The sequence below is a fragment of the Spermophilus citellus genome, assembly GCF_964194105.1.
Source record: "Spermophilus citellus genome assembly, chromosome: 17".
In the NCBI taxonomy this organism is placed as follows: domain Eukaryota; kingdom Metazoa; phylum Chordata; class Mammalia; order Rodentia; family Sciuridae; genus Spermophilus; species Spermophilus citellus.
Genome location: NC_138199.1, coordinates 70309588 through 70334773, shown reverse-complemented (window position 1 = coordinate 70334773; position 25186 = coordinate 70309588). Strand labels below are relative to the sequence as shown.

At 52.4% G+C, this 25186-nt stretch overlaps 1 long non-coding RNA gene across 1 annotated transcript in view; it reads left to right on the top strand.

Moving 5' to 3' along the window:
* LOC308636791 overlaps window positions 1–22882 on the top strand; it is a 141447-nt gene extending 118565 nt beyond the window's left edge. Inside the window, exons 2-3 of the long non-coding RNA XR_014019479.1 lie at window positions 561–627; window positions 18256–22882. This is a non-coding gene — a long non-coding RNA (uncharacterized lncRNA). The remainder of the gene's footprint in view (window positions 1–560; window positions 628–18255) is intronic.
* Window positions 22883–25186: the final 2304 nt, after the last annotated feature.

The following is a 25186-nucleotide window of genomic DNA, read 5'->3' as shown; positions in this document are numbered from 1 at the left end:
AAATTCAAGCTTGTTCTAACTTGACAAAAGTTACTATCCAATATGATATCCATTTACTTTGAGTTTATTCTATGTCTGATTTATTACCTTAAAAAAAAACATAGCCAGGTGCAGTGGTGCAGGCCAGTAATCCCAGAGGCTTGGGAGGCTGAGGCAGGAGGATCAAGAGTTCAAAGCCAGCCTCAGCCACTTAGTGAGGCCCTAAGCAACTCAGTGAGACCCTGTCTCAAAAAAAAAAATTTTTTTCTGAAAAAGGGCTGGGGATGTGGCTCAGTGGTTCAATGCCCACTGGGTTCAGTCCGTGGTACCAAAATAAATAAATGAATAAATACCCACATTGCTTTGAAAATATTCATTGGCCTGCCGTGTCCACAATTGGCATCAGACGTGAATTTCTCCCTTTTCTTCTGAATTCACGTGGCTTTATTCTGTGAAGAAGAATAAGCCACTGAACTCCCTGGCGGGGGCTGTGTGGCCTTCAGCAGCTCCCACTGCACGTATTAAGCCTGCAGATGAGTTCCGTTATTTTTCCTGTCATAATCATCCTCTTATTTTTCTAGGTGAAATCAGAGGTTCCCTGCTGACTTGATTAGAGCTTCGCCCCAAGAAAGAAGGCCAAGGACAGAGGTGAGTTGTAAGCGGCCGCCGCACAGCTGCATCCCTGTGGCTCTTGTTACTTTGGGTTTTTTTTTTTTGCTTCTTTGCACAAACCCTTGCAAGGGCATCCCTGTAAGGCCCTGTGTGCCAGCACAAAGCCCAGATGGCAGGCAGCAGCCTCAAAGTTAGCCATCAGGGAGGGCCCAGAGACCTAGATTTGTTAAGAATCAACAGCACGGTTAATTCAGGGCAGGTTACATTCTCCTGGCTGTACATGGCTTAACTCAGTTGTGTGTCGCGCAGCTCTAGCAGGTAGGTCACGTTATTGCCCAACCCACAGGCAAGGAAATGGTGGTACAGTCTCTTGTCTGAGATTGCACAGGAAATTTGCGAGGGAGCCAGGGTTCAAAGCCAGGACCATGCCATTGCTGTGGTATACTGCCGCTTATAGGGACAGCGGATGGACTCACCTGCCTGACAGGTCATCCAGCAGCTCCTGCCCCATGCACTTTCCATGTGGAGATCACCACAGAGCACAGAGGTCTTGCAGCATGCAGGAAGAACCCTCGGGCAGGTGATGCAAAGCCTGTGGGTCTAGGAGATCGAGGAGCAGGTGAATTGCACCTGCTGGCCTTCAGAGCACAGAGACTGTCCACAGGATTAAACAGGATCTTAGAGCCTTCTGGAGGGCAGCTGGCTGAAGTCTGGTCCTAATAATGCAGGATGTGGAGTGAGCAGCTGCTCCCTGCACCTAAGGGTGAATTGGTCTATAGCTGTCTAGACCTTTCTTTCGGAGGCAGGTGCGGTTCTGACTGGAGGTCTTCTCAGGTGTTGGCACTGGCGTCGAAGCCAAAAGGTGGTCTCTGTTTCTCCCACTGAGCCTGGGAAAGGAAACGCTATGGGATGCCAAGCAGGGGTTTGGAGCAAAGTGGGTACGTTGCCGATTTGTCCCCACTGGTGTAGCATAGCGTGAGGAGCATGGACCCTGACTTCTCCAGCTTCCTGGCTTTGTGACCAGGCCTGGTGACCTTCCCTTCTCTGGACTCTGGCTTCCCCATCTGTAAAACAGAGATAGCAAAGAGAGCCCCTTCTGTGTTGTGAAATGAAATGAGACAGTGCAGTTAGTGACCAGCCCGGTGCCTGGGACATTCTAAGCATTCCAAAAATGTCAGCGCTTTCTGTTTTGCTTTCTATCTTGGTAGTTCCGGAGATGATCTTAGATAAATTTCTCTTCTTCTTTTCTTTTCTTGGATAGATCTCTAAGCCTCAGTTTCCTCCTCTATACCATGGTGATGCTCATTCCCTATCCTTAGGGGAATCCTGATGCCGAGTGAAATAACACACACGTGTGGGTCATCGCAGATGCCCTGTCTGTTACTTCCTGTCCTCACTTATTGCCATCTTGGTCCACACAGACCAGTGACAAGGAATGCTGCCAGTGGGTCCCCTCCACGACCACACCAAGTCCTGATGGTTTCTAGCAGGGTCCCATGCATCCCTCCTCCCTCCCCGTCTGCTCTTGGCTTTTGTGGACAGCTGGGGTGCCCACCAGGGCTCCAACCTTTGGACTTCCAGACTTTCCGCCCTCCAATGAACCCTCTTTACACCTTCCCTAAGCCTCTTTCTTCAGCCCAACATTCGACATATCACTTTCTCATTTTTAAGAAACCTGTCATGGCCCTCCAGCCACCAAATCTCCCCTCCCATGCATCCTCACTCCCTCTGCTTGAATCCCACCCCAGGACCAGACACTTTCTGAACAACAGCCAGCCCTCAGCCTTCCTCCCCAGAGGACCCCAACCCAGTGCCGGTTCATTCCAAGATGCAGCCCCTTCCTCCCACCCACTCCTTCATCACCTAAGGGATATTCCTCAGGGGCCTGCGGCTGCTGGGATGCTCCAAGCAGAGGGCTGAGCAAAGTGGACCCCATCCTGCTTTATGGAACCTGACTTCTGGTAGAGCAGGAGAGATGGCAGCCGGGAGAAAATGGTCCCTGGGTAAAGGCTCTTGTACACAGGAAGGTGATGGGGTAGCAGTAGAGGGGAAGCAGGAGAGAAGCTCAATATGTGGGAGTGGTGAGCAAGGGGCAGCACCGGGTGGAGATGGGACTTGGAGGAAGTCTGGGAGGAAGTGCAGAGGAAGCCCAGCAGGAGTGGGACTGGGAGGTGTGGGAGGGCGCAGGGAGGGGCCTGGAGCCCAGGCTCTTCTTCCAGGAAGCCAGGGAGAAGGAGTATCTTGAGCCCAATGGGCTGTGTGGGACTTTCTGTTCACAGGCCCCTTTGCAGGGGATGCTGTAGAAGTCCAGACGACAGGTGGGGAGGGCAGAGGTCCAGACAGGAGGGGCCCTGGGCGTGCCCATTACTCTCTCGTCCCATCACATGCACGTGGAAACCGAATGACCGTGACAGTGGAGATGAGCTGAAAAGCCACAACCACATCTCGGCTTGATGCTTGGTGGCCACGACTGTGGGTTTGGGATAGCCTCCTGCACCGTGGCTGAGGCTTGCTGTGAGGGTCCTTCTCCTCCCACTCCCCAACCCGCAGAGCCACCTGGGGTCACAAGGGTGTGTTGCAGGCCCAGCAGCAAAGAATGAGAATGAAAGGAACAGCAAATGGCCACAGGAAAACAGAGAGAGAGAGAGAGAGAGAGAGAAATAGAATACCCACCTCCCTTGCCAGTTATGTTGGGGTGGTGGGGGGGGCTGGGTGGGCTCAGGGGAGTCGTGACAGTGACATCATCCCGTGTGGTCCCTCAGAGCTCTTGTCCTTACTGGCTTGCCCCCTTGGGACTTCCTCTCCGCTTCCTTCTCCTGGAGCACAGATGGAGAGTGGCCGAGATAAGTGGCCTTGCCAAGGTTCCTCTTGTGTCTCGACCAACCTGCATCCACAGTCACCAAGGAGGGCCAGGCTGCGTGCCGGTGCCCCAGAGCTTGCATCTGATCCCCTGTGTTCTTAGAATGTGTCCAGGAAGACTGTGTCCAGGAAGACCCAGTCCTGGAGGTTGCTAGCAAAGGTCTTGTGATTGTGTGTGACCTGAAAACTGAGCCCGTAAGGGATTGAAAGTCTAGTGTCCTTCCTTGCGGACTTCTCTGTTGCTCCTGCACATGACAGAAGAGTCAACTGAGGACCTGCTGTGTGTGCACTTTGTTAGAAAAGCTTAGAGAAAGAAAGGGGCAGTGGGAGCCAGAGAGTCTTTACTTGGGTGTGTCTGCCTAGGTTGAGAGTGTTTGGGGAGACTCTGCTGGGGACACTTTCCCACCCCGTGGCTCGCACTTCTGCCTCCAGACCCGTGGCCCAGGGAGATGGGGCAAAAGATAGTATCCTGGAGTCTGGTCCCCAGTCCCCGGAGCAGGAGTAGTAAACAGCAGTGTGACGGTGTTGCTCCCATGCACAGATTTTGCATATTTCCTTTCAAAGATCGTCACACTCGCTAACTTGGAGCCCAGCGGGCTCCTGAGTGACATCAGCAGGAGGAAGACGTATTTTTTAGTGATGAAAAATCTGACGTCCAGGGAGGAGGCACACTTTCCTCGGCGCCATCCATCATGTGGCATGTGGCGGGGAGGGCAGGGAGCTGTGGCCCAGAGGATGGCTTCTGCCCTGATGGTAATTGAGAGTGAAAAGTCTGGGTTCCATTGGGAAAGAAGTGAGTCCCAGTTCTGAGTGTCTGCAGCAGCGGGGATGATCTCACCCGGGGACCAGAGCCATCCAGAGGACGCCAGACGGAACTTCCCCTCGGGGTCCAACTGTGAGTCACCCGGGTTGGTGGCCCTGCAGCAGAGGGCATATCCCCAGGCCTCCCACTTCACCCTGGGACATCATGGTCACTGGTCAGGCCTAATGACTCACATGGTCCCTTGAGCCAGAGCCGGGTGGAGTCTCTGTCCCCGGCATGTGGACCCTTGCTGCTGCCTTAGTTTGACAAGCCCCTGCCTGAGATGCTTTGTGCAAGACGTGCACCAGGGGAAGTCAGGCTGTGCACAGACCTCAAGCTGCAAATTGGAAAGTCCGGGGGTGGGGGGGGTGGGAGGGGCTCTGTGGAAGTGCGACAGCCCCCGCCGCAGATTTCCGAGCCCCAGGGGCGAGTTTGGCTGACACCTGAGAGACAGGAGAAGTAACCAGAGCTCAGAGAAAGTGGGGTTCACCCCAAAGGCCAGCGCCTGGCAGGGTGTCCGATTTCCCACACACCCAGAGCGCAGCCTCTGCTGACATCTCCCCTGCTCACTTTTCATCTTCCGAGGAAAGAAACAGTGTCATCTTTTCTCGACCTGTCAGTCTCACGCCTGCCTGGGAGCCCTTGGCGGTGAGATTACCCGGTGCTGTCCAACCTGATGTCACCTGGGTTGACTGTCTGTGTTAGAAACCAGGCAGCAGGAGGGACTTTCTGAGGATTGGAGGAAAAAAATTTAAAAAATAAAAAAAAACCCAGTAAATCCCCAAACTATTTTAGGGAGGTATTTTTTTTAACTCTTGCTGTTTATTTTTCATATTTTTGGTTTCTCTCTTTTCAATTAAAAAAAAGGGGGGTCAGAGAGACCACATATGGGAGCAGAAAAAGAATCACCCCCAAATGCACCTGTGTTTGTCCTCTCAGATGGCCTGTATCTGGTGTCTGTTCAGCCTAGGAGTTCTGAGAAGTTCACACAAAGGCCTTACAAGCCCATGGCCCAGGGTCTCGGCCTCAATGGTCACCTGACAGTTAGGAAGCATGTTCACTCCTGGGCCTCAGATCACCTGTCTTCAGCCTCTGTCCTTCCTAGGAGTGACAAAGGAGACTTATTTACATTGCAGTCTTGTCCTTTGGCTAATCAGTTCTGGAACTTTCTATTTTTAGTCTCATTTCTAAACACAGAAATGAGGTAGGGGCCACAGGAGATCAAGGATGAGCGTAGAGGTCACAGGTGAGGCAGACCTAGCCAGCCTTAGGCATGAGTGCCCATCTCCAGGCCTTGTTTTGCATAGACAGCTTATCTGACTCCTTTGGGATGGTGAGTCAACTGTCCCAACTGAGGGAGAGCAGGGAGGAGGGGTGCAGAGCCCTGGTCATTCACAGAGATGGTGTTTGGCCAGTTCCATGAGCCCAGCTGGCCTGGGAGCAAGGTAGTCCCAAGGTATGGGCATGCATGTTAGTTGGCCAAGGTGTGGGAGCTTGTGTGGAGGGCTGGCCTCTGGGTGACTCAGTCTGCTAGCAAACTATAAAAGGGAAATGAGTCACTTCCAACCCTGAACAAGAACTCCTAAGGCTAGGCCGCCAGCACCTGTCTGGGACGTGGTTAGTTATTAACGCTGCCAGCAGAGTGCCATGGGAACCGGGCGCTGGCCTAGGTGGCCGAGACAGCCTGCACTCTGGGCTCTCCTCTTCCCCTGGCTCCTCTCTGCCTGACCCCAAATGCAGAAGAGCTCCTAGATGGACAGTGTCACCCAGGTTTCCCCTTGAGGATGCAGATTTCTCAGAGATGGAGAAAAGTACAAAGAAATGGGTGGGGGAGGGAAAACCACAGCTAACGTTGTGTCCTGTTCAAAGATTGGGTCCAAGGAGCCAGCAGAGGGGTGCTGACCCAGCCTCCACTGCCCACCTTCAGGGGCCAACCCCAGCGTCCTGCTTCCTGCGGCTCAGTGGGATCTGGTGTGGGCCTCATCAGAAAGGAACGGACCCGGCCACCTCCCGTGGAGGCCCCGACTGGGTATCATTAACTCATGCCCCACTGACCTCTGACCCTAGGCAGGGGTAGTGTTTGTCTTGTTCCATTCTGCTCCAAAGTCACCCAGCCACCTCTGGAGGTGCTCGAGATGGCTAAGGGAAGCCGAGGGCCCCTCTGTGAGCACCTCTCCAGGGCAGGTGGACAGGGCTGTCACTCAGGTGGAGCTGGGAGCTCGCACGAGCTTCATCCTTTCTTTCTCATGCCTGGAAAAGTACGGGACAGGCAGCTTCTCCCAGATCCCAAAAGACATGCTTGGCTGCTCTCAGGCAGGCCCAGCCTGGGCATGAGTCCTGTGCGCTGCTGTCAGGGCCATGCCCTCTGCCTCCAGACTGGGCAGGGGCAGGGAGACTCTCCAGAGTCCAGAAAGGAAGCCCTGGGCCCAGAGGGAAGAGATGTGCCCTGATATTTTCCGGGCAGCACAGAGGGTACGGAGCTGCCATTTGCCTGCCTGGGCTGCAGGAGGAGGAGTATGGGGCCAGGAATTGGGACATGAGCTCCCTGGGTGGCCATGAGCAAGCCGTGGGACCTCTCCGCTCTGCTCCAGCAGAGCTTCTCCATCTGCAAAGTGGGAATAATAACAACACCTGTCCTGCTAACTTGGGCTTGTGTGAGGCCAGCTGAGATCACCCAGCGTGTGACAAGGCTTGGGAGTGGCTAAGGGCCACCCAGATCGGGGTTGCAGCACCAGGGTGCTTATGGTGATTAGCAGCAAAGCAAGGCCTGAGGTCTGGGCTCCCTGGAGGGTGGCTTTACAGGCACCCACCTGTGGCTTAAGAGCCTCCCTTAGCTGATAAATCACCCACCTGGTGGGTGTGCTTTGTCTGGGTACCTGAGGAACAGACAGCCTGCCCTTGGCTGCTGCTGAGGAGGCTAGGCAGGTGCATAAATAGATCCCAGGGCTCTGTGTCTTAGGTTTTCCTGAGGGACCCTCCAGCTGCCCAGGTGGAGACTCTGGCTACGAAGCTGAGTTCCCTTCTGGGTCCAGTCTGCATAATTTTTTGAATGCTGATTTAAATGCTGACAGAGGAAGAGAGGAGCAGCTTTTATCCCATAGTTCAGAGTACCAAGGAGGTGCTCTGCATAGAGTCATCAAGTGGACTCTAATTCTTAGCAATTCCCTTTATTGTGGTTTACTTTGCTTTGTAGAAGTCCATGCATTCACGGAAAGGAGGGATGTTAAGATTTGAGGGAGTGTCCCCTATGGGACCCACCTCTTGAGTGCCCAGCACTGTGCGAAGTAGTTTGGGTACAGTCCTTGTTCTCATAAAGGCAAATTGGTTTGGGCCAATTATTTGCATCCAGACACATGATCTCCTCTAAGTCTTTCCAGGTAAGTACTTTCTGCTTGAACACTTCGTGATAGAGAATCTTCTGTCTCCTGAGGCCACCCACTCTAAACATTGGCAATTCCAATTGAATGAGAGGGAGAGAGAGGGAGGGCAGAGGAGAGAGAGCGAGCGCATAAGCATGTGAACTGAGAGTGAGCTGTGGGCCACCTGCAATGGTTGAGTAGTGTTCCCCCCAAATTCATGTCCAGGTAGGACTTCAGTGTGTCATCTTACTTGGGCAAAAGATTTTTGCAGATCTTCTTAGTGAAGGATATCCAAACAAGATCATCCTGGACTTAGGGGAGGCCCTAAACCCAATGACCAGTCCTGAGAAGAGACACACAGAGAAGGAGGAGTATGAGCCCAGGTTGGAGAGCCGTGTCTGCCGGCCGGGGAATGTTGAGGATGACCTGGAGGAGTTGAGAGAAAGGTATAGAAGATTCTCCCTCACAGCTGCCGGAATAACCAACGCCTACTGTGGCATTCTGGCCTCCAGAACCGTGAGAGAATAATTCTCATTGTTCCAGGCCCCTGATCTGGTAATTTGTTATAACAGCCTTGACATACGGAAGCCCTGACGCTACTTGAACTCTCGGCTCTAAATTCCCCCGGTTCTTGCTTCTCTACCCGCAGAAAGGGAGCCAACCATCCTTAACTCGTATCACTCTACAAACAAACAGGAAACGTCCAGTGTCAGGATGACCAGCTGCCTACCATTAGGCAATGAATAAAGCAAGAGAAATATTGGGGAACCACCCATCCTGAGTTACACGTATTTTTGTGGTGGTTTAGTATTTCATTGTGAAACTGTGGCATCGTTATTTTTGAACAGTTTCTTGGGTGTTTCTGATGTATTTTTCTTTTGCTGAGGGATAACCTCCTGAAGACAATCCTTGTGGGAAGAACTTTACTCCTACCGTTATTAGTTTCCCTGTAGCTGCTGTAACAAATCACCACAAACGTGGCAGTTTCCTGCGACACAAAGTTCTCTTACAGAACTGGAGACAAGAACTTTGGAACATGACTGTGGGCGGAAATCAAGTTGTCAGCAGGGCTGGCTTCTCTTGGAGGCTGTGGGGAGTGTCATTCCCAGCCTCCAGGGTCTGCCCACATTCCTTGGCTTGTAGTCACATCACTGTAACCTCTACTATTGTGATTTCTTTGCTTTTTCTCCTCTCTCTAGTCAAATCTCCTTTCATAGTCTTCTTTTAAGAAGCTTGTGTTTGCATTTAAGGCTCACCCGGATAATCCAGGACAATCTCCTCATCTCAAAAATTGTTAATCCCCTTTACCATGGAAGGCAACATTCGTAGCTTGAAGGGGCAACATTTGTAGCTTGAAGGGATCCCAACTTGTGTCTTTTTCTTCTCTCTCTCTCTCTCTCTCTCTCTCTCTCTCTTGTTGTTGCAGGGGTAGTAGGGAGATGGGAGGAATGTGTGTTATTCAGTTTATCACCAAATCTGTGACTGTGTCTTCACAATAAATTCCTCTAAGTGGACACAGGGGGTGAAGGGCAGTACCTCTGTGGTTTGGGAGGGTGCACATTGAGCTGAACCTCTTTTTGTGCTGTCCCTTTAAGAGCTTTCTTAGGTCTCCTGGGAGTGAGATGGCCTGGGGGAGGGGAGCTGCAGATTGAAATCCCCATTACAGGAATCATTTCAAGTTCGCCTCTAGGAAGCTCAGGGGCTAATGAGATAATTCCTATTAGGAGAGGGAGGAAATGAAGGTGGCCTGACTTCCTTTCTGTCTCTAATTTATACGATTCACTGAAACCTCTCCCCCACCCCCCGCCCCAGCCTTCAGCTGCCCCTTGGAATTCTGGTTCACTGTCCACCCCCTTCCCCAGCCCAGCTCTGGTTTCCAGCAAGTCCCAGCATGCCGGGCAACCTGGGAAGGTCGCTCTGTTCCCGGCAGCTGTGCCCGAGGATCTCTTCCCAGCTTCTATCCTCCCCAGAGCCTCGCCCAGCTGCCCACCCACCCACCCCTGCTGGCCGGGCGGGGATGAGGCCTAAAGGACGGAGAAGAGAGGAGAGCTGTCGGCAGAGCAGGGACAGTTCCAGGGGACCCCCGAGAGCCAGAGCAACCAAGATCTGTTCCCCTGCTTCGTCCCTGTCCCTGGCCTTGGAGGGGAGGGGACAGCAGGGTCCTCTTCCTGTTTTGCTCAGCTGCCTACACTTTTGGTCAAAGTTCTCTGCAAACATGAAAACCCAGTTTGGGTCTTTAATTGGAAAAGTGTGAAGTGACCCAGACGCGAGGGTTTTTGAAGTTCAGATCAAATCCTGGGAACACATCTGGGGAGAGAGAGAGAGAGAGAGACAGAGAGAGAGAACCTGTCCCACGGGGGAACCTGATCTCCTTGGGTGTGTCACATCAGCTGTCACTCTTTACCTTTATCAGACATCCTCTTCCCCCCCCCCCACCTGCTGGGGACAGGGTTAGCCCGCCCGGCCCCCTGCCCAAGGGGGGTTCCCAGCACCAGGGGGAAGCGTGGCCCTCTCTTCCCCTGGCTCACTTCCTTTCCTCCTCTTTGCTCCCAGAGGAAGCCATATGGTGGAGTCTTCCGAGTCAGGGCCAAGGGCCAGCGCAGCTCTCACCCTGGGGACAGTCCAGCAGCCCTGATGTGCCGTGTGGGTGGCCTGCTCTGCGAACTTGCAGCCTGACCTCGCAGGCCTCAGAAAGCCCAGCTGCAGCCTTGGGTAACAGCCTGGGTCCCCGGTGATGGGACAGTGCTGACCCTGGCTCCCCTTGTCACCTTGGCACGGAAGTCACAGGCTGGCCAGGCCACATGGCACTGGAGCCCTGCAGACCAGAGCCCGCAGGGTGCCATTCCCCATGGAGGTGGCTGAACTTGGCCGTGAAGGGGGCAGTGTCACTAATGAGAGCGGGCAGAGGCAACGGTCACTACCCAGGGGTTCGAGGAAGACGGGACCGGAGTTAGAAGGACCAAGACACATGGGAGTGACGTGGGAGCCAGCTGCAGTTCAGATTGGCCTCAGCTGTGGTCAGTGGCAGAGCCGCTGATCCACGTGGGGGCTTCTTAAGCCCCCACCCCACTCACGTCTCAGGCCTCAGACACCGTCCCTGCTCGTGGCCCGTGTTCTCTGGAATTTAGGCGTCCTCGTGGAACCCTGGAACGGAGCTAAGGGTTGATTCAGGGGCTGAGAATGATTTTATCAGTTAAAAAGTTAAAAAAGAAAAGCAATGGAAGATATCTGGACCTCTTGGTCAAGGCTAGAAAAACAGCATGGAAGGCTGTCCGTCTTTCCTGCCTTGGGCGTGTTCCTTCTGTGCTTTTTAATAGAGATGGTGCTTTAGTTTTGGAAGTAGAGGAATAAGGACAGGTGCTACCTACTCAGTCGTCACTAGGTGTTACCGTCCTCCCCGCTCTGTGCATGAATTTAGAGAGAACAGAGGTAACTTGCCCAGGATCCTGCAGCTTTTAAGAGAGTGATTCAGGACCTGAACCCTGATGGGATGGCAGGTGACTAAGCTCGGTGGTCTCCAAGGAGACAAGCCACCCGCAGTGTCTTCCCATTGGTAGGAATGGGTGCCCTGCCCCGTGTCCCCGCCATACTTTGGGGACAACCAGCTTTAGGATAACCAGCTTGTGTGGCTAGCGATTTGCTTGGCCTTTGCTCCTTCTTTTCTTTTCCTTCCTTCCTTCCTCCTCCCCCTCCTCCTCCTCCTCTTTCTCCTCTCCAGCATAGGTGATAGCCCCTTGATCCCCCTGCTCACTGGCAGACCTACGGGGTGGGCTGAGGAGCCCTCGGGAGGCACGAGGCCTGCCCGTCCCCATGGCAGAGGGCCTGTGCTCTCTCTCCCCAGCCAGTGGACAGTCCCTCTTATTGGCCCAGATACACACAACTCGGAGGTCACGCTGTGTCCTCACTGCGGACGGACCACTGGCCCTAGCACATCTAGGTAGACTGTAGAGTCCAACAGGGGACTGTGGGGACCAGGTGCAGGCACCTGGCAGTTTATTCTTGCTGAGGAAAGCAGGTAATAAGTGGCCTCCTCTCTGGAACCTTCTGCCTGGCGTGATTCACAGCGGGGGAAAGGAGCCCCTGCGTGGCCCAGTCCCCGTGTGCTGTTGTTTCGTGGGTCATCCAAAGAAAGGGTGAGAAAGTCCTTGCAATTGGCTGCTGATGGCCCCCTGAGGGACACCTTGCATGATAAGATGAGGACCCAGGGAGTCTGGGGCTGGGGTACCATTATCTTTAAAGTCCATCTATAGGAACAGTCCACAGGGGACAAACAGGGATCAGACCAGCAGGTTCGGAAGGGTCTTTGATCTGCCTAGAAGTTCTGCTTTTCAATGGTGAACCGCAAAGCAGCCCCACCCGGCCGGAGATAACAGGCGGGTGCAATCGCAAACCACCGGCCTCTTGATAATGCCCGGTTTATTGAGGTCTGGTGTTGGCCCAATGGGAACACACCCGGTGAGCATCAAAGGGAACCGCCGTCACCCTGGGCAAAGAATCCTGGGGCCCCGGGTGTGTGCGTGGTGGGAAGGTGCGTGTGAGGTGGTGTGTGCACAAGCCGGCCCGTTGGAGTTACCTTCCTGTAGATCAGAGGCCACCAGCCCCAGAGGGGCCCAAGTCGTGAACTGTGTGCCCTTGTTCTGGCTGGTCCAGCTCCTACCACGGTCCTTACAAATGGTCTTTAACATCTTAAGTAGGAGGGTCACTCCTGGGTCTTTATGAACCCAACTCAATGTCCCAAAAGATGACTGGTATGAGAAGTGTAATGGGGAAATGAGGTGGGTGCTTGGGAAAGACAAACCTAAAAGCTCATGAACCCCAAAGAGGTGTGTCTCACGTAGAAGAGAGGAAGGGATGGGATGTGGAGGACTAGGGTGTACGAGGAGGGGAGAAGGATCCAGGCACACTGCAGGGGGAGGGTGGATGGGTGGATGGGTTGCCGTGTCCTGGGGAGGGGTCACCTCCCCTCGCCCCAGGCTGTGACTCTTGGCTGCCTTGTTTTCCTGTGGGCCATCAGGAAAATACATGTGCATCATGTATTGGCCTCTGGAGACCAGAGCACAGAAACACCACAACACAAACAGAACATCTGGAAGCTTTTTAAGGTTTATTTTTTAACACATTTGCAAGAGTCGGGACGTTTGCACACGGGGTTTACAGGCTGCAGGGACCCAGGGGTCTTAGTCGAGTGGGGGATGTATTTGACTTTATGGGGAGGGGTGAGGGTAAAGAAGGGGAGTTGGGGACATTGGAAGCAGCAGTGGCAGCAGTGAAGTCCTCGATTCCTAGGACTCCGTTGTTGTACACAGTGGCCTGCCGAAAGTCCCTTAAACAGCAGAGGGCCCTGGCAGGGGACCTGGGGACCTGGGTTCCTGTCTCTGTGGGGCTGCTGGGATGGAGCACAGGGGATTCTTCTCCCCTGTGCCTGTCATCTGCATTTGACGGACTGAGCAGAACCCCCCAGGGAAGGATGGGACATGCAGGGACATTCTAACATTTGTATGTGGCTTCTGAGAGACGCCCTAGAACTGGCTCTTTTAGGTTTCATCAACTCGTGCTTGTTCCCTCTTCAGCTCTGCCCGCCAGGCAAGGCTGAGATAGCAGGGAACAGGGACGCCATTTAACGCCGGTCCTTAAAAAGCCTGAAGAGCTCAGGGCCTTAGCTCCTCGTCCTCCCCTCAATTTTCATGTCCTCTCCTTCACTTCTTCTCACCTCCTTTTCCTCCACCTCTCGTCACCTCCCCTTCTTGACATCGTGGATTTAATGATGTGGACCAAGAGACACAAGGCAAGGCAAGGCCAGGCTTAGCATGTCAGCAGGGCAGGCTGGGGAGGAAATAATGAAGGAAAAAGACAGTCCCTGCAGGAAAAGAAGAGATGCAGGCTTGGTCTTCTCCTTAAGGGGTCAGAGCATCCACTGACCCAACCTTCCCTCTCTCGTGGTGGCTGGTTTCTCGTTTAATTCTTCCTTCTTCTCCTTCCATCTCAATTATGAACCTGTGGCTGAGCAACTTTAGCAAGTTAGGTATCTGTGAAGTCTCAGCTTGCTCTCACCCTGGTTTTGGTGCCCACAGGGTTGACCCACCGGGAAGGGAATCTGTTCCCCCCACCTCCAGACGGGCCCTAGCACGGCCGTGTCCTGGTCTTGATGAAGTCAGTCCTTGCTGGTGAGCTCATGTTTACTGCACCCGTGGGAGCCGGCTCCCGGTGTGCCCTGTTTATGAGGGGAGGAACTGGGGCTTTGTGTGGTTATTCATGTGAGGGACTGAAAGGTGTCCACCCTGTTCTTATGAGAAACCAAGTGACACAGCTGCCAAGAATTCCACCCATCTGCCCGCTAGGATGCTGGTTCCTGACTCTGCTCCGCTCACTGTTCTTGTATGAGTCTCTGCTTAGGGGCATCCTGGGTCCTGCGCCATTGGGATACAGAAACTTCCTGCAGCTTGGAGCAGTTTGTCCTGGGGCCTGGCCCTTTTCTGCTGTGGTCCTCGACATTGGCCGACCCAGGCCTCACCCAGGGAGCTGCAGCTGCTCCTTGGTCCCGCCCTCCCTGATTCTGACTTACCTGGGCAGGGGCGAGGCCCAAAAACCTCCGGGAGTCATTCTGACCTGCAGCTCCCATGGAGGAAGAGACTTGGGGGCAGTGTTTCTCAACTGGGAGCAACTTTGCTGCCCTCTCCCCCCACCGTGGACACGTGGCAATGTCAGAGACATTTTTGGTGGTCACCACTGGGACAGGGGGTGCTAGTGGGTAGAGTCCAGGAATGCTGCTGAACATCCTACCACATCCAGGACAACCTCCCCCCACCAGATGGTTATTCTGCTCCATATGTGCCTCACTGAGAAGTCTCGCTTGGGAACAGTGGTTCTCACCCTTGAATGTGCATCAGAATCACCTGGAGCTTACTAACACAGACCACAGGGCCCCAGCAAGTGTTTGATTCAGTAAGTCTGGGACAGAGCCCGGGAGTTCTCATTTCTAACAGGTGCTCTTATGAGGTGGAAGCCCTGGGTCCAGGGTTATCCTTTGAAAACCTTTGCTCTAGAATGTCTCCAAATCCTGCTTGCCTAGATCTAAAATCTGAATCCATTATAATTACTGGAAAACTCTACAACAACAAGGACTTGCCTAAAACAGAAGCGCCTCTCTCTCTTACATAACAGAAAATCCAGAAACAGGCAGAGCATCCCTGGAGGGATCAGGGATCCAGGACCCCATCTTCTTGTTGGTTCATCTTAGTGTAATGATTCCCATTTTCAGTGTCCTTGTAAGCCAAAATGGCTGCTGGAGCACCATCCATCCTGTCCTTCATTGAAAGCAGAAGGTAAAAATTGGGATCCTTCTAGCACCTGTAAGCAGCCTCCCCAGAATTACGCCCGTAGTTCTGCTTATATCTCATTGATCAGATCTTAGTTATTTACCTGACCTTGTCTAGCCACATGGGAGGCTGGGAAATGTAGTCTTTTTGCCAGCCAAAAATCAAGAGTTCTATTCTGAGTAGACAGGGTAGAGTAGACACTGGGTCAGGCAACCCACAGCTTCTGCCCATGTCTGCATGCCTAATCTTTCAAGAGTTATCACTTATTTGGCATCATTGAAAGTACGCTAGGTACTTTTGATATATTATCTCTTTTAATCCTGAAAGCTTTGCAAGATAGATAATAATTTTATCTCTATTTTGCAATGATGAAACTAAGGCTCTCAGAGATTAAGCCACCTGTCCACGTTGCAGGCAGCAGATGGTGTAATTTAACAGCCCACTTCAAAGCGGGGGGGGGGGGGGGGGCTGCCCCTTGCCTCAGTTGCTTTGGGAGGCCGCCTCTTTCTTCTGGGCCTGCAGGGTGGGTTAGACCTATTTATGCCAAATTCTGGACCCTGCCCCTTCTGATCAGCTCCGTTTGACTGTTAACTTCTAGATTGTGATAATATTTTTGATAATATTATAATAGCCGGGAGTGGGGCTCAGTGGTAAAGCACATGATGTGTAAGATCCTATGTTCAATCCTCAGCACCATTAAAAAGACCAAAAACAAATAAACAACAACAACAACAAAAAAAAAAAACAAAACAAAAAACCCTCTGAAGGGCCCAGCGTGCCCTGAGAGCAATCTTGGGGAGCTACAGAGTGTATAGGACTAGGTTCTTGTGAAGCTCCAGGGAAGTCTGTCCTTTCCTGGCTTCCGGGGCCACCTGCTCTCCTGGCCTCATGACCACCTCCTGAACCCTCCCAACCTCTGTCTCTGTCCTGCAGCATCCCCCTCTTCTGCTTCTCTCATCAGGACCCCGATGATGACATTCCGGGCCCACCTGGATGGCCCAGCACCCTCAGCTTCATCGCACAGCCCTTTGGACCTGGAGTGCCGTTTGCGGGTGGCAGGGATCAGGCCGAGGGTGTGCCTGTGGAGCTGCTGTTCCTCCTCCTGCAGGGCCTCTTGCTGCGCTTCTTTCCCTCCTCATTCCCGTTTTTCTCCCGTGGGCAGCTCAGGTCCTAGGCTGCGCCAGTGTTCCACGTACACCTGGGCGTCTTGGTGGAGGCCAAGGTCAGGCTGAAGGGCAAGGCCATGCCTCGGAGGGCTCATCCAATCATCTCCCAGTGGCCATGGCAAGAGGCGTGAAAATGGCCAAGTGCCAGGGATTGGATCGGGTGGGGGTGGGTGCTGCCCTATAGCTGTGTCACCTTGGCCGGGATGACACCCCTGTGGAGTGACGGATGATGGGGAGACATGAACAGCAATGTGTTGTCATAATCTTAGATCTCAAGGTGCCTTCTGACCCGCGTGCCTTTCTCCAGGCGGACAGAGGCGTGTCTTTAGCCAAACAGACGCTATGCCAGCAAGAGTTTGAGGGGGGCCTGGGAGAGTCTGCTCCTGTCTGAACCTCATTTTCCTTCTCTGGGTCCATTCCCTCACTCCCGCCTCCGCCCCCATGCCCTTGGCTGGGTCTGCCATGCGGGGATATGAGTCTGGGGTGTTGCATTTTTACTTTTTATTTTATTTTGCAAATGCCTCACGACATTCTCCTCTGTGTTTAAGTCCTCCTGCCAAGAGCATGTGGTTGCCAGGCAACAAGAAGGAAGTCCCGGCTGCTGCCAATTAATTTGCTAGCTGCAGGCATCTCCCTGGGGAGAAGGCTTCGTGCCCACCGTGGCTCTCTCGGAGACAGCTCAGAGGGCTGTTGCCCAGGAGGGGAAAGGAAACCAGAGGAAAGTTAGAGAACGCTGGGTTTGTTTGGGGTGTTTTCAGGTCCAGCTGGAAGGGAGTGTCCACAGGGCCTGGGCACCACCAGGGGTGAAGACACCCAGTTTCCTTCTTGGCCACCCTTCAGAGAGCCGCAGCGCGCCTCTGTGTCTGCACGTTGGCTGCCTTTTGGTTTTCTTTTATTTGTAGGTGACTCTGAAATGCAGACTCTGTCTCCTTTCCCAGTTCCCTTGCAGAAAAATGTCTTGAAGCATCTTCTCCCTGCTCAGAGCCCTGGGGCCTCCCTGTGACACCTCTCCTCCCTGGCAATTAGCACCCTTCTCTCTGGGACTCATGGCGCTGCTCCATCCCTGCCTGGGTTCAGCCACCTGGGTGAAGGAAGGACAGCCCTTTGCACCAGGCTGAGCCGCCTTGCTCGCGGTCTGGGTTTCAAGAGCGCCTCCAGAATCTCTAGGCTGTTTCCCTCCAGATTTCACTGTCCTGGCTTCCTGCTTGCCAAAGGTGCCAAAGGTGCCTCCCCGATGTGCCTAGGAGGGCACAAAGGTTTGCCTGACTCACTTCTGCAGCCACAGCATCTAACCAGGAAGGTACCAATGCATGCCCAGGTTGGTAGGTAGTCATCTAAGTTGTTCTTTGTGGTTCATGGTGACTGCTGGAATCGGAGACCCCGAGAGCAGCCTCCTCCAGGAGACTCAGGTTGTCTGCATCTGTGGAGAGGCCATTTACTCCAATTGCTGAGTCTCATCAACTTAGAATTGCCAAGACCTCTGAGGGCATTTAGTGGTGCTAAATATATTTGCTACTCAGCAATGGGGGATTGGAAGGTGTGAGGAAGAGATGGGGGAGTCCCCGTCCATCTTAATTTCTTTGCTGTCAGCGTTAGGGGGAGAGAAATGTATTTAATGGTCTCCTCTTTCCACTAGGCCACTGTGCACTCTGGGAGTGGTCCTGATTAGTGACCAAGAGAGTTTTGACAGAAGAGAGAGGTTTCAACCAGAGTGGCTGTTAGGGTAAGGGACTGGACTCTGTCCTTATAACTGAGGATCCTGGCACCCGCTGAGCCTCAGCTTTCCTCCCTGTGAAGCGGGTGCTCTAACACCTCCATGCTCCTGGCCCCGTATTACACAGGTACAATGGTGACCAGCTGCAAGAGTGAACTTCCTGCCTCTCCTGGCCAACGGAGTTCTACAATATTCTTTAAAGTCAGTGCTGGGCATAGAGGTGGGTCTGTACAGGGGCTCCTGGTGACGATTCATTGTGCAGGGAGTTCCTAGGAAGTATAAATAGGTCTCCTTTCTTAACTGAATCACTGTGTTCTTAATATTCTGCTCAGTTACAACGTTAACTTGAATATTATGGACTGAAGTCAGAAAGTGAGGCTGAGCCCTGAAGACACCTGTGGCCAGTGTGGGAGCCCATGTCTAACTCTTCTGCTGTTTCGGTTCATAGGCCTGGGGAGGATGACCAAGTGCTGGCTTCCTGGCCCACACCACCCTCCGCAAAGCCTCCCAGAACCAGCGAAGGCCCCCAGCACTCCTTGAAGGACTTGGCTGAGGTCGGATCACCTCTTGAGAGTCAAGAGCCTGGGATTTGATTAAGAATTCTTATATTGGAGAATAAAGAAACTTCTGGACTCGTGGAGACATGTGGGTGGAAACCAAAGACCCACCCTAAGGAGCAGCCACACGTGGACCTGAGCGAGCAGGGAAGGGCATGGCTGGGCCACCTGCAGCCGGAGACGACTCCCTCTCTCGGACTCGGACCTCCCTCCTGTGGAAAATGTGGCCTCTGCTGCCTCCTGCTCCTGACACTCTTTCTGGCCCCAGCCCAGCTCCCAGGCTTTGCCCTACTCCCTTGCCTGCCTGCCCCCACCTCCCCCACCCATCGTGCCTTTGGACCCAGCGAGTCTTCTTGCTTGCCGGCCAGAGGCAGAGTAAACAGTTAACTACACTTGAGTCAGATGGGATCTTGGGTGTTGTTCCTGCTCCTTCTAAAGAGGCCGCCATTTGTACACTGTGAGCAGCTCAGGAATGGCATTTGGACCTATCCCTACGCACCAGGTTCCAGAGTGACCAAGAGTCAGTGTGGAATTTCTTCAGGCTCTCGGTCATCAGGGCCATTGGAGAAGGCTCAGGCGGGCAAGTTGGATGGTGAGGGCTGGTATTCTCCACGTCCAGCTCTCTAGGTGGGCTTCCAGAAGGACAAAAATGATCGGTTCATTCCATCTTCCGACAGATCCAGGCAGCTGTGAGGACCCTCTTCTCAGGTGGCAGCTGGGGTCCAGGCAGGATCTTGGTGCTTCACAACATACGAGCTGGCTACTGGGGTTGGTAGTGTTTATCAAGGACCTTCCTCTCCCAGGGTCTTCTGGTGACACTACCTGATAGTGACTTGAGTCTTCTCTGTCCCTTTTACTCTGCAGCCACCATGATCATGGTTGAAAACACTAAGTACCTGTCACAGTCAACCTCATCCAACATGCAGTCAAAGATGTGTGTACTTTCTAGTTTCCAAAGTGAACAGACAGTTTGTTTTCATAAAAAAACAATTGAAGTTTCCCTGTGTGGTGGGTGGTGCGTTATGGCGGGTTAGGACTTGGGGTCATTGTTGGCATCTCCTCCAAAATGAAGGAGGAGAGCCACCCAAAGATGTTCAGTGCTACTGAAATTGGAAGAGGATGTATGGGAGTCCCCTTCCTTCCCTGGCACTTGGGGGCAGCCATCATACTGCTCAGATTTGTTCAGGTTTCAGAAACAGAGGCCCCCTGTATCACCTCCGTGAACAAGGTGTATTTTAAAGTCACGGGGGAAGCGAGGCAGAGGAGGGACAATTCCAGCAGCTACCCAGCTAGGCCTTGTCAAGAAGCCCGAAGTCATTGAGCACACCCAGTAGCTATGGCCTGTTTCCAGGGACAGCAAGAGTTGCATCTGGTCGTCTTGATCCTTTATTCTGATTCCCTGCTCCTGACTCGGGAATTCTGCAGTGGTGATGAACAGAGGGGACCTACTGTCCTTGTGGGCATAAGCCTAAGGGGTTTCTCATAACAAAGGACTTTCAGGGCTAAACCTGGGACATTCCTGGGCAAATTGGAATACTTGGTCGCCCAGCTAGGTGACCCGGTGACCTTGCCTCTGCTACTTTTCCTACTGTAATTGATGGATGCTTCTGATAGGCGCTTGGCCAGATACCATTCAGTGCTCTGCATCTGGTCACTTTATTGGCCACTACAGTCTATAGATAGATGCCATTGGGTCAGGCACCATTCCTGACCCAGTTAGAATGGAAGGGTTGCATGGTATTGAATAAAATCCTGAGTAGGAGGAGTCAGATGGACAGTGTGCATGGCGGGGATTCAGGGTCCCAGGGATTTCTCTCTAATGCAATCATACTTACACAGGTAGAACTAATCTTTCCCATTAAAAACAAAACAGTTCATTAAGAAGCAAAAAATATATATAAATATATAACATAGCCTTTGGGAATGGTGGAAAATGTTGACGTGCGTGTTCATGTGCTACGCAGGGTAAAAATTCGACATCTTTGCTAGACAGAAACAAAGAACTAAAACCTTTGGGATGGTTTTGTCTGGAGAGCAAAAGAGTTGGCGATGAGTTGACTTCCTGAAATTCCTTTGAACTCTAGAATTATTTAAAATGTCAAGGGCATGTAAATTGGAGCTAAGTGTGTACTTTCTTACTGAAGTCTCCTGGGTAACCTTTGCGTTCCACTCAGTGCTGAGGGGGACCTCCCAGCTCACTCTTCCTATGCAGACACTGACTTTATCTGGGATAAGGGAGCGGAACTTGGAGGTGGTGGTGGTGGTGGGGGGGGGGGTAGCGCAGGAGGGTAGAGTTGGGCCTGCCCAAGTTTTTTGGTGTTCATGACAAGTAAGAACAGTCAGAGGCAAATTATAGGTTCTTCTGCAGGTTAGAAAAGCCAGGTTTTCAGACTTGCATGACACCCTGAAGTTGTTGATGCTTGTCGAGGGATTCGCCTTCCATCTTTTCTGCTGAAAGACAGGCATGAGCATCCGCCATGTTGGAACCTGGGCCCTCAGCCAATCTTGCACCCTGTGGCCACAGGGAGGACAGAGGTGAGGGTGCAGACTCCAGAGCCTGTTCTCATCACTCCTGAGATTCCCCGAGTTTCCTCTGAACTGACCCATCTTCACAGATGGGGGAGGCATGCTGGCCCAGCTGCTTGGGTGCCATTTTTCTTTTTAAAAAATGAACATTTCAGCTGTTCCCTTCATGTGTGTCCTGCATTCATTCTTTAGTTCCAGAATAATCGTGCTGTTGGGCCAAAGGCAACAACTCCTCCGACCCCATACACACACACCCGCTCTTCTTATCTTCTCATCCACATAGAATCCCAGGGGCCAAAATGGTCTCCAGCCTCGCTCTTCTCTGGATCTACCTCTGACTCATGCAGGAATCCCCTTTCAAACATCTGGTGAGGGCTCGTCCAGCCCTGGGGGAGGCAACCTTTTTGGCAGAGTGGGAGATGTGAGGGAAGGTTGAATATTATTCTCCTACTTGATGGGGAAGCAAGAGAAGTTTGAAGAGCAATTCATGGCCTGCCTGCCAAGAGGCCACGAATATCAATTTCTTACTGAGATAGAAGCTAAATGCATTTTTGCCCTCTTTACCCACATCTCTCCATCTCTTATTTCTGGATCCAGGCAGTATATCTTATGCCTGTGAAAAGCACTGGCTCGGGAGACGGGGGAACCCGAGTTCTGTCTCAGAGTCCCTCATCTTAGTTCCTTCCATGTAAAGGAGGGTGTTGGGCATGTGGTCCTCGGATTCCCTTGGAGCCCTGACCTCTACCTCACTGCTATGTTCAATGCCCTCGGCTTTGGCTAGCTGCAAGGTCACATGCCGGTATTCAGGCCCTTTCTCTGGGCTGGTCTTGACAGTCCTCTACAGTTCCTTCCTGGGTCACGTTCCCGTCCCTGCCTGACCCAGCAGGGGTCTGACCATTCCCTGACAAGTGGCACGTTGTCCCTTTGCCTTGGGGCTGCACGAGTCAAAACCAGAGCTGTCCCAAGGAAGTCCATCACCAAAGAATACTTCAAAGCTGTTTGCACATACTGTCAGTCGCACTGAGCACAAGTTTGTCGAGGGAGAAGGCAAACAGACACACAGCCGATGACAGGACGGGTGGAAGGGAGACTATTTACCCCCCGGGGGACAGGGAGGCGAGGAAAAAAACCTGCCTGCTGTTTTGACCAATAAATAAGAACTGGGAGCTCTGCGTGGCTAAAACTGTAGGGGATTTATTAGTTTGCTTAGTGAAAGGCAAATATGAAGTCGTAGGCTGACCCGTCCTGGGACCTGCCTTTTGGCTTTTGTATGCCGTCAGGCGCCGATCACTGGGTACTTGGGGTTATCAAGTTCTGTTGAAGGTGTGTGTGTGTGTGTGTGTGTGTGTGTGTGTGTGTGTAATTGTTTTCCGTCTCCTCCTCCTCTTCCTCCTTCACCTGCCCCTTCCCCCTGACATCCCCCTTTTTCTGGTAACTCAGGTTTGGGGCTTGGAGGGGGCAGAAGCCATGTTCTGCTCATAAAACTGCTGATCCCCAGGGCTCCAGCTGGCCTGGAACTACTGGTGCTGGTGATGTGGCAGCTTGGGAATGAGCCCACGGGTGGTCCTTGCTGGAACCACCATCCTCAACATCAGGTCCCAGGCTGGCAGGCAAAGTCATTCTCTTTAAGCTGAGAATGAGCAGAATTACAAGCATCAGAAAACAACAGGTCACAGCTGTTTCTCAGTTATGATCGCTCCATCCTGGGTGACAGGGCCTACCTACCAGGACAGATGGTTTTAGCTTCACTTGCTGAAAGATGAACTACTCAAGGAGGGGCCAACCCGACCTGGTGACTCACTCTCCATGGAGAGTCCATATCGGACCAGAGGGGCTGGTCAGGCTGTCCAGTTTCCAAGCATGAGCTGCAGTGGAGCTGGGTGCAATCTCTTTACACTTTGCTTCCTCCCCCGCAGTGCAAACCCGTGCATTCTAAAACGCTTCAGTGCTGGGGTGCTCAGGACTCACATGGGGTACAGGACAGCAGGGCACGCTGCTCCATGACAGACCCTCAGGGCCCTCTGCCAAGTCCACCCCTGGCTCAGGACGCTGCCATTCTGTACCTATTAGTCATGTGGCCAGGAGTTGGGAATGTTCTGGAATTGCTTCATTAAGAAAGTTCCTCTCGCATTCCGGTAATGAGTTTTTATTGAACTCTGTGTGTGAGTCAGCTTTCCATCACCATAACAAATGCCTGAGATAACCAACTTACAAAGAAAGAGAAAAGGTTTATTTTGGCTCACAGTTCTGGAGATTGCAGCCCATGATCTGGCAGAGCCGTGGCTTAGGCCTCTGGTGGGGGCGGGAGTATGTAGCAGAGCAGAACCACCCACTTCATGGCTGGAAAGTGAAAGAGAACAGGGGACCACAGACCCCTTCCTGGGGCACACCCCCAATGGCCTGATGATCTCCCACTAGGCCCCACCCACCTCTTAACATTTCCACCACCTTCCACCAGCACTGGGTTGGAAAACAAGCTTTCAACACACAGGCTTTTAGGGAACATTCCAGATCCAAATGTTGGCATTTTTCTTCCTTGACCACGGAACTTTAGTATCTCATTGTGCTTATTTGGAACTTGTTTTGGGTGTCCCCTTTACCCCCAGCATGCTCGCTCTTTCTCTTTTAAGAACGGAGTCATTACTTACTTATTGAATTTACCCCTGAAATGCCCAATAATGTTCAGGTCCCAGGGCAGGCACTCTGTGGTCATCTCATGCTGTCCCTCACTTAATCCTCAGAAGACGGAGACTTCAAGGAACCATCCATTGCCTCCACTAAATCTTCCATGTGAGTGTCGGAATTCAGACCCAGGGTTGTCAAGGTCTCAAGTTCAGAGCTAGTAAATTTGCAGTGTGATGGCTTTAAATGATACATGTACAAGAAAGATGTTGAATCGACTTTTCCTATTGACAGTCTGTTGCTGTGTGTACCTCCAAATTTGCCTGGTTTTTGTTTGCCCAGTACTAATCAATAAAGTGTTATCTGAACAGCAGTGAAAATCGGTGCCTTTGATTGGTTGCTTTCCCTGAAGGAAATAGAAAGTGTCTGGATTTTTTTTTTTTCTCCCAGTTAACTGCAGGCTAGGTTCATGTTTAAGGTTGGAAAGAGAAATATGAATTCAAGTTTAGCTCAGGATTTCTAGAGAGTTTTATCCCATCTACCAGGAAGAAATATAGAGCACATACACACACATCTGAGGTGGTCTCTGCTCTCAGAATCTTATTTATGAGACCAGAGAAGACCAGCGCACGTGCAGCCGTGGATCACATTGGCAAAGGAACTATTGCTAGAGCCTCTGGGTGGATCAGGCCCCCTGAGATTCACCCTAGTGTGAACTTTCCATCAGGTGGCAGGAGGAGAAGTTGGACATCAGTGGGTGGATCCACAGGCACAGGGGCTCACCATGTGGGGACCAAGGGCAAAGACACGAGGCTCCACTTCAGAACAAGCAGCCCAGGGAGGGGGAGGCTGTGCCCCTGCCACCTGGTCACTCCCTGCAGAGAGAAGGCTAGAACGGAGGAGCCGGGAGTGGCCAGAGCTCCATAGCATCCTGGAGAGAGAAGCACAGCAAGCTCTCCCACTCCTGGCCTTTTACAAACATGAACAGTGAGAGCTGGGACAAGGAGGAGGCCATCTGTGGACCGTGGCCACCAGCAGTTGTTTCAGAAAAGAAAAAAAGTAGAATATTCTGCTGAGAGAAATGAGGCCATCCAGGAAATAAGTCAGTGGTTTCATGGAGATCTGCAATTTTAAAGCTCTTTGAATCTCTTGATGACTTTTTGAGAAGGTTTTGAGACCTTTCTTTTATTGATGAGGAAACTGAAAGTGAGGGAGATTGAATGACTTGCCATGGAGCAGACCCTACAGGGGCAGTGTTATGGCCGTTACCACAACATATCAGTCCCAGCAGGCTGCTGTAACAAAACACTCCGAATCTCCTTTTTCACCTGAGTTTTTCTCATTGGCACTGTAGTTGAATAGGAGCTGGCCGTGGTGGGGACAAGGGCACTCTCTTTCATGCAGAAATTTGGGGTTCCTTGTGTTTCAGAATCCCACTGCTTTCAGGTGCCACTTCTTCCACCAATGAACAGAGGACACCACCAGAGGACATGCTCATACACAACTGCCATGGCCTTGAAGGGACACCCCTCACTTCTGCTCACATTCCACTGGCAGGGATTGTCACCCCTTGGATGCAAAGAATTGGGAAATGTCCCACACTGTCAAAGAAAGCAGGGAGAACACAAACGTCAATGAGCGTCAGTAATGTCTGCAGAACAAGCAGCCTTGGGA